We start from the raw sequence: 9,172 nt of genomic DNA, 5'->3' as shown, positions 1-9,172 counted from the left end.
ATTAATGTATTTATAAAAAAATAGAACTTTTGCTTATTAAGATTTTTTTTTGATAAATTAATATTTTCTTTTTGATTTATTTTATTACAAAAAAATTTTAAAATTGCATGTTATTCTTATAAATTAATTAAATCAACCAATAGAAAAAGATAATATTACATTGTTTTAATAGTAGATATAGATTATAAAAGCATGCTTAAAATCCATAAAATCTAGTGAGATAAAAAGAAATCTACAAAACAGAATTATTATTAATACTTTCAATTCCGGTATTAGTTGAATCAAATTGAAGATGAAAGTGCCACAGAACTCCTGCATTCAACCGAATAGAAGATGATGAGCGTGAAAGCCATTTGCACATAAGGTGTTTACCCATTAGGGCTTGTTTGGTTTACAACCCCAAGAATTGTTTTTAATAATTTTTTAAAATAAATAAAAAAATTAACTTAAATCGTCAAACATTAATATCATTATTTTTAAAAATTATTTTTACTAACATTTCCTACATAAACGTAACCTCTTTATATCAAATTTGATCTGGTATTAATTAATTATTTATAAAAAATAGAACTTTTTCTTATTAAGACTTTTTTTGATAAATTATTGTTTTCTTTTTGATTTATTTTATTACAATAAAAATTAAAAATTATTTTTAGAAATTAATTAAATCAACCAATAAAAAAAATAATATTGCATTGTTTTAATAGTACATATAGATGTAATAAGTTCATCTCTCTCCTCTACTAGTTATTATAAACACAAACAAGAGAAGGGGAAATGAAGAACAACAAAGCTGGTGGGAGGAAAGTATCAGCTATATGGATTATCATTTGCAGCATGTTTACTTTTGTTCTTGGCATCTTTTTAACAAACAGGTTTGTTTCTGTTAATAATTTCTCAACCCGAACACAAACAAATTCGGGTTTTAGAATCTGATCGGTCATGTGTTTTTATAATTTCATTGATGTTTGGTTATGGGTCCCACTCGATTCCAATTTGGGACGGAAAGAACAAGATCATATGAAAATTGATTGCATCACAAACAAGGTTTTGATTTTTGTTAATATAGGCTTTTAGTATATACTTTTGAGGTTTGGTTTATCAAATGTTGATCATGTGCACTTGATCGGTTTGGTGAAGGATGATGATATACTTGAAGAAGTTTACAAAACCCAAGAAGCAATCAAGTGAGTGTTTTACTTCATATTACTTTTAGTCTATTTCTTCTAGTGTTACAAATGTGGAGCATAATGTTAATTATTAAGTGTATGAGTCACATAATATGCCGAGATTCCTTGGTTCTAAGGCTGGGTGAATGACATAAGCACGTGACACCGATCTAACATGAAAAGTGTGGTTTTTAGGACGTTATTTGGCCAAACTTGTGAAACGCTTAGTTAAACTTGTAGTTTTTAACTAAGACGGGGAAGGAGGAAATATTATGGGATTCTTCTATAGAATAGTAACCAAGTTTTAGATTTGTTCCAATCAGGTTATTGGTATAAAGTTTTGTGCAATTTATGTCATTTAACTTTTTTTATTTAGTGTTTTAATCATAGATATTTGACATGAATAGCAGTTTATCTAGGTTTTTTTTTTATTTTCAAATATTTTGACATTGCATACTAAACACATGTTAACTTAAGAGAAGTGCAAAGTAAGCACCTCTTAACTTAAAAGGAGCGTAAAGTAACACTTGTTAACTTAAGAGTTCATAGTTAACACCTGTTAATTTAAGAGGAGTGTAAAGTAAACAAATGTTGACTTAAGAGGAGTTCATAATTAACACTCGTTAACTTAAGAGAAGTGTAAGGTGAACACCTGGTAATTTAAGAGGAATGTAAAGTAAACACCTGGTAACTTAAGAGGAGTGCACGTGTTTACCTCTTGCTTAAGATGGGTGTATAATAAACCTAAATAACATGCTATCCAGGTCAAATATCTAGGATTGAAATACTAATAAAGGTTAAGTGACCCGAATAGAACAAAACTTTACACCAGTAACCTGATTAAACAAAGCTAAAACTTGGTTACTATTCTGTGAAGTAATCGTAAATTTTATTAATCAAATTAGGTCATTCTAAATGTATTATATATGAGTTACTGGTTTGATTTAAAAATTATTAAATATTAAAACAAGTGAATTATATTTGGTAAACTTTTTAATGGGATGAAAATGTTAAAGATAGTTAAGAGATAATTATTTAAATTAAAAAAAAAGTTAAGAGATAATTATTTAAACTAAAAAAAATATAAAAGGGAATGAATTAGGGAATATTATCTAAATCAAAGAAATAGTGAAAAGCTTATTTTGATAAATACTTTTAAAATCGCCTATTTTGATAAATAAAATTTTCTCCATCCTTATTTTCAGAAAAAACTCGTTAAACTCAGTTTTAGTTTTGGGTCGGCCTAATAGTTTTGCAAGTTTGGTCCATTTAATTCATGTACTTAGTATAAGAAAAATGTGTATTATGTCTAAAGATATTGGGTATTTTATGTTAAAATTTAAAAGATAAATGAGAAATAAGTGTTATGTTTCATAGTTTAAAAATGTATTCGCCTTCATTGCTTTTGTATTTTCAGTTTTCAATCTGTACTTTTAGAATATTATAATATAAAAAAATAAAATTATTTGGGTAAAATGTTCACACTCGTGTAACCCACAAATACATATGTTATGTTAAGAATTAAGATTATTATGTTTTAGTCTGGTTTCTCCCACGTCTACAACCATTTAGCACCGTAGCGAATGCCTTAACTGAAGAGACTATTTAATGTGTTGTAGTCGTTTATTTAGAACTAACATTTGTATTTAATATCATTTATTGAAAGGCATTTGACTTGAGTCCTATTTATTTGAATGTTGGAGATTTAAATCACGCAATAGACGAGTTAGGTGAATTTTAGAATATAATATTAGTTGTTAGAAAAAAAAAAGAATCAATTTAGGTTAATTTTAATTTTCAAGTAGCATTGATGTATTTTTTTTTGTTTAAAAGAGTCAACTTTTATTGTATTTATGTTTATCTTTTTAACAACCATTGAATCCTCTAAATGGACAACTAACTAAATCCATAACATCAGAAAATACTCGTCTTTCGATCAAGAAAAACCCTCACTTCAACGCCTGTGAACACTTTCCCGAATGCACGACTGTGCGATGAGATAAAAATTGTTTAGATTAATGATCCAACTAGTGAATGTCACATACTCGCATAGTTTCCCATCGTCACGGGGTGTCCCTGAAACTAAATGATGGGAGCGTGAATCAAACATATTTTACGTGAAACACCAAATCTTCTCCTTACCACTTCACCACCAACCATATTAGCTGCATATTTGTTTATAAGGAGTTATTATTATTATTATTATTATTATTACCAAAATATGGTATGACGGAAAAGAATTTATCAAATAGATGGTTTGAAAAACATTTATCTAAATGAGTATTTCTTTTTTTAACTTTTTTCTCCCACTCCGAATCTTATTAGGTTATTGACTAAATATAATTTATATTTATAAAAAACTTAGAAAAAGTTTCTAACAAAATATAATAAATAGATGTTGTTGAATCATGATATTTTATCAACAATATATTAAATGCTATAATCTTCTATAAATGTGGGTGCAACTCATTATAAAACGCTTTTTAAATTCAAATGTTTTTATCTTTTACGAATTTTTAGAAGTATATTTTTATTAACTTGTTTGGTGAAATTGAACTTAATTTTGATTAAAATTACATTCTAAAAGATAAGAATTAAAACTTAATACCGAATTCGGTACCGGTATAGTACCCGTACCGAAAACGGTCATCCCTAATATAGTATATGCATTTTCATCTATTTTTGAGTTTTTAAATTATAATTTTTGAGTTATTTTAAATTAAAACATAAAATTCTTTAGGGTAGTTTGGATACACCATTACCAGCCCTTAAAATAGCCCAGGTTATTGAAGGTAAAAATGATGTGGCAGCTATCTTTAGATGACCACTCCCTCCATCCTAAGAAATTGAAGGTAAGAATGATGTGGTAGCTATCTTTAGATGACCACTCCCTCCATCCTAAGGATTGACTATTAATTGCTAATTAAATTTTCCAATACCAAAAATGTATATTTGTTTCTAAAAACCTTTTAATGTGTTTTAGTAATTTTAAACTAACATTTTATGTATTTTAATATTTTTTTAAACGGCTAATTATTTACTCTTAAACTCATCAAACCAGTTTACTGCGGGATATGAATTCTCAGCCTCTATTTGAAAAAAAGACCTACTACATCTTCGGATATCATTGAGAAAGAAATTGGATACCATTGAGCGAAATTCCTTTCGGTTATGTATTTTAATTTATAAGGATCAACTTTTAATTTATTTGACATCAATATATCTTTTATTGTATTTTTGTTCTTAAAAGACGACGTCTAATATGTTATATTTATTTAGCACCAACATTTTTAATGTATTAACTTATCCCCCACAACAAATTCTTAGGACGCGTTCATTTTACGGAATGGAATGAATTGGAATTTGAATTTGCATAGGATTTTGAATTGGAGAGAATAGGATTTTGAATCTGAACAATCCAATAGGAATTGGAATTTGAAGGAATTGAAATCCAATTCCATTCTTGGTGTGTTTGTTTGACAAAAGAATTGAAATCGAGTTTTTTTTAACGAGAATAACTGCGGAAACATTTTAGTTTTTTAAAATTTTTTATTTTTTTATTTATATTTTGTGTTATGATTTTTTAATGATTTTTAGGGGTTTTCTATTAAGATCAAAAATCCCTCAAAAAAATATTAAAAAATAATAATAAAAAATTATAACTCAAAATATAAATCGAAAACAAAAAAAGTAAAAAAACCAAAGTATTTTATTCGTTGTTCTCGTAAAAAAAAAAAAAAAAAAAAAAAAAAAAAAAAAAAAAACTTGAGAAAAGATTCCAACCAATTCCCTTGAAATCCTCCACATTTTGGAAGGATTTAGAATCCCATCATTTAAAGGAATTGAATTCCAATTCCAATTCCAATTCCAATTCCTTAACAACCAAACGCATCAAAAGGAAATTAAGATTCTAATTCCAACGAAACGAACACGCCATGTCATGGGATTTTAATTCCAATTCCCTTGAATTTCCACGAATTCTGTGAAACGAACACGCCCTTAGTATTAGTTTTACAACTTTTAAAAATAATCAACACTTACGATTTATGATAAATATATACAAATTACAAACTATATAATGACCTGTCTTTTTTAATTTTAAAAAAAAAGTGGAAGTAAAATATAATTAAATTGCAACCGACCCACTTCACTTCATCCGTCATTGGCCATCCTTACCTATAATGATCTCAAGGATGTGTTGCCTCAACAACTACGGCAATCAAAAGCGAAATAAATAACATGGTTATCACTTTTTAATATTTGACATTGCATTTTTAAACACCCAATTATAAAAGTTGGAGGGGAGTGATCACGCCTATGGTTTTGGCACAGTCCGAAAAATGTTACCTAAGTTATTAGGTTTCTGGCTAAACAATCTTATAACTTATTTAACATGTGAAACATGTTTATTGAGTGTCTCGTGTTTGGGTTGTATCTATTAAAAAAAATGCTAAAATCGAATGCGAATGTATTATTAAAAACAACAATACACTCAAGACTTGAACAAATTCGGCCTGACTGATTACAGACTTAATAACTTGGATTCACTCAAAGGAGCTTAAATGGAATAATAAAAAGGCAAGTCAGTAATACTAGAGCCAAAGAGCTTTAAACTAGTTTAAAAGTTTTTGTTTGAGGTACATATAATATGTTTGATTCATGGAGAAATTGCTACCAGGTCACTTGAAACCTCAATTTCAGATCTCAGCATTAATCAAAGTTCATCTGAGGTGATAACACGCGATGACTCGCATGAAGCAGATTGAGAAAAGGAAAAGGGCATTTATGGTAGTTGGGATTAACACTGCTTTTAGCAGCACAAAGAGACGCGATCTGATTAGAAAAACATGGATGCCTACGGGTGGGTATTAACTACGTATTTTTCATCATGTCTATTTTATTTTTAATTATCTTAATTTTCCCTTTTCTTAAATAGATGAATCTTAAATTGTGTTGTTTGAGCAGGTGAAAAGCTACTTAAGCTTGAGAAAGAAAAGGGTATTGTTGTCCGTTTCGTTATTGGTCACAGGTTATTTCTTTTCGTTTCTTATATCTTGACCTATTTCCTTTCTGTTTTCTTTTCATTTAATTGTTTGTAACAACTTGTATGTTACGAGTGGTCATGATATGCTAATATAACTTTTTTTTTTTTAATTCATAGGGTAGTTTCGACTTTCGACTTTCTCTTTACTATAAAACCTTGGTTGAGAAATACGTACAAAGAAAACCTTCCAACTCTCAAAAGAAGTTCTAGCAATCATTTCTTAATCAACCTACATCTTGATTCGAAGTACAATTCGGGTGTTCGTGTCTTTCCTGGCAGTGCATATATACTACTTCTACTATTATATCCTTAGAAATAGATGGATTCTCTTAGGTGATCCATAATTTCTTTTAACGAGCCATTTTAAACAAAAATCCTCATCCACACCACATTCCCTTGTACTTTTGTTTGTTTCAGTTGTAACAAAGTATTTTTATTTTACAACATTCCTTTGTTTCTTGTATTGTAATTTCATTTCAAAGTGTTTTTACCGTTTACCTTTATACGTTTTCGTACATAATTTTCCATTTATTTTCCCTAAATCCAAGTCATTCTTGGTTTTCTCTTACAGCACAATATCTAATAGCATTTTAGATCAAGCCATTGACTCAGAGGAAGCTCAATATAAAGATTTTTTTTGGCTTGTAAGATCAAGAACAAGAATCAAGTTACATTTTATTACCATGATTTCAAATCTGAATATATCTAACCTTGTAATTATTATAACAGGAACATGTTGAAGGGTATAATCAGTTGACTGCTAAAACACAAATTTTCTTTTCTACAGCATTCGCCAAATGGGATGCAAAGTTCTATGTGAAGGTGGATGATGATATTCATGTTAATATCGGTACGAAATTTGTAAAAAATCTCATTTCATGTTTGTAGGCATTTTGCGTTATTTTTCTGTTATGACAGTTATAAGTAACCGATTCTTCTTTTCTTGTTGTAGGCACATTAGCTACAACTCTTGGACGACATACCTTAAAACCAAGGGTTTATGTAGGATGCATGAAATCCACACCCGTTCTCTCACACAAGTAAATTCTACCAAACAGTATTTGCATTTCATTATGTCATTCTTAATTTCTAGCCCGATGAATTTGGCCATCACGTACTGTTTTTATGTATTATGTTACGTAGAAATGTTAAATACTATGAACCTGAATACTGGAAGTTTGGAAAGGAAGGAAATACGTATTTTCGGCATGCGGCTGGAGCGGCATATGCAATTTCGAATGATCTTGCCGCATACATCTCCACCAACCAGTAAGTCCTTTTTATTCACGAAACTCAAAACATTATCTTTTTTATTTCAATGTTTATATGCTATTCTTTTGTTTTTCTAGAAATATTGTGCTGTTTTTATATAATTTTAGGGATGTGCAAAGTCGGTTTGGTTTGGTTATGGAAGATTGCTTAACCATAACCATGAATGAATGGTCGGTTAACCCTAGGCCGGTTTCGGTTAACTTTGGTTAATTGTCCAATGTATTTTTTATTACCTTTTTTCTTGGTTCTTGGTTGAAAATGGTTCGGTTATGGTATTTAAATCTTAATTATGAATTTTCGAAGCAAAAATATGATGGTTCCATGCTTGCTTGGTTATGGTGTTCCAAGCTGGCTGCAGTATAAAGTTGAATGTTTGTATCTAAATGGAGGTATAAAAGATGTATAAAGTTTGGAAAAACAAAAACATAGAAGGTTCGTTAGGTTTTGGATAAAGCCGGTGAATGAACGCACATTAACGGTAACCATAACCGTATGGTCGGTTAGCCGGATTCATATAACCATAATCGATCGGTTTTGTCGGTTATGGTTAATTACGGTTAATGTTTTTGGTTAACAATTCGCTTGTGCTCACTCCTAAATAATTTTATGTTGCTTTAATCTCGTATGAAAGCTAAAACATATTATCAAAATCTTAAGTCCCTTGGTTGTTTTTGTGACTCCATAAATCTCAGCATGCTCATCATATCGTATGTAGGCTTATCTTGCACAAATATGCTAATGAAGAAGTATCAGTTGGTTCTTGGTTTATCGGTCTTGACGTTGAGCATATGTGTTGTGAGACCCCTCCTGGTATGCACTCATCATTTTTTCTTTGAGGGGTTACTGGAGCTTGTTGGAACGATTCTTTTCATATTCTAACGTTGTTTTGAACTGTTTAGATTGTGAGCGGAAAGCACAAGCCGGTAGCGTGTGCATAGCATCGTTTGATCGGAATTGCGCTGGCGTATGTCGGTTAGAGGAACGACTCAAAGATGTTCACAAGAGATGTGGCGAAGATCTTGCTGCTCTTTGGAGTGCAAATATTGAAACTCAACCAACTAGCTACTTACCTATATGTATGATAACTACCGCAGAAGACAAAATAATCAAAAGAATTGAGTGGCATATTGACTAGTTTGGCTTTTATATTTATTATGCGCATACATTTTGTTGTTATATATTATAACTTACTAGTTTCAGGCCCGTCTATTACACGGGTAGTTTTTGAAAATACAATATTTAATGAATAATCGATATACAAGAAACAATAAAACTATTAAACATTATTAATGCACAGTCGTTGTACAATAGTCTTTAAAACATTTTAAAGTAAAAGATTATGATTATGATTATAAATATCAACTATTTGAAAAAAATATGAAGTAAATATTAAATTAACATATTTTGAAGCATAAATTTATGAATGGTAAATATTATTTTACTATTATAAATTTGTTAAAAATGGTGAGGTTTAATATGGGAGTGACAAGTGACAAAACTTGTATGTTTTTATTAAAAGGTATAGATTGTTATATATAATGAGGGAATCAGAATGAGTATGACCGGAATAAATCTAAAAATAGGAAATAAGATAATAAATAGCTATTTGAACTAAATAATATAATAAAAGATATAATTTTAGAGATTATTTGATACTTAAAATATGTATATTTTTATATAAATCAGT

General features: G+C 29.3%; 1 pseudogene across 1 annotated transcript; it reads left to right on the top strand.

Moving 5' to 3' along the window:
• Window positions 1–777: 777 nt before the first annotated feature.
• LOC143531159 (beta-1,3-galactosyltransferase 7-like) lies at window positions 778–8,620 on the top strand (annotated as a pseudogene). Its single transcript, XR_013134981.1, has 11 exons — window positions 778–874; window positions 971–1,047; window positions 1,141–1,187; window positions 5,848–6,030; window positions 6,135–6,198; window positions 6,785–6,857; window positions 6,943–7,063; window positions 7,166–7,253; window positions 7,357–7,482; window positions 8,201–8,295; window positions 8,385–8,620. The product of XR_013134981.1 is annotated as a beta-1,3-galactosyltransferase 7-like (transcript).
• Window positions 8,621–9,172: the final 552 nt, after the last annotated feature.

This window comes from Bidens hawaiensis, unplaced genomic scaffold (assembly GCF_021521415.1).
Source record: "Bidens hawaiensis isolate Kalapana, Puna unplaced genomic scaffold, B.hawaiensis_p1.1 tig00000697_1, whole genome shotgun sequence".
NCBI lineage: Eukaryota > Viridiplantae > Streptophyta > Magnoliopsida > Asterales > Asteraceae > Bidens > Bidens hawaiensis.
The sequence above is the reverse complement of the archived record's forward strand: the minus strand, read 5'-3'. Positions and strand labels throughout refer to the sequence as shown.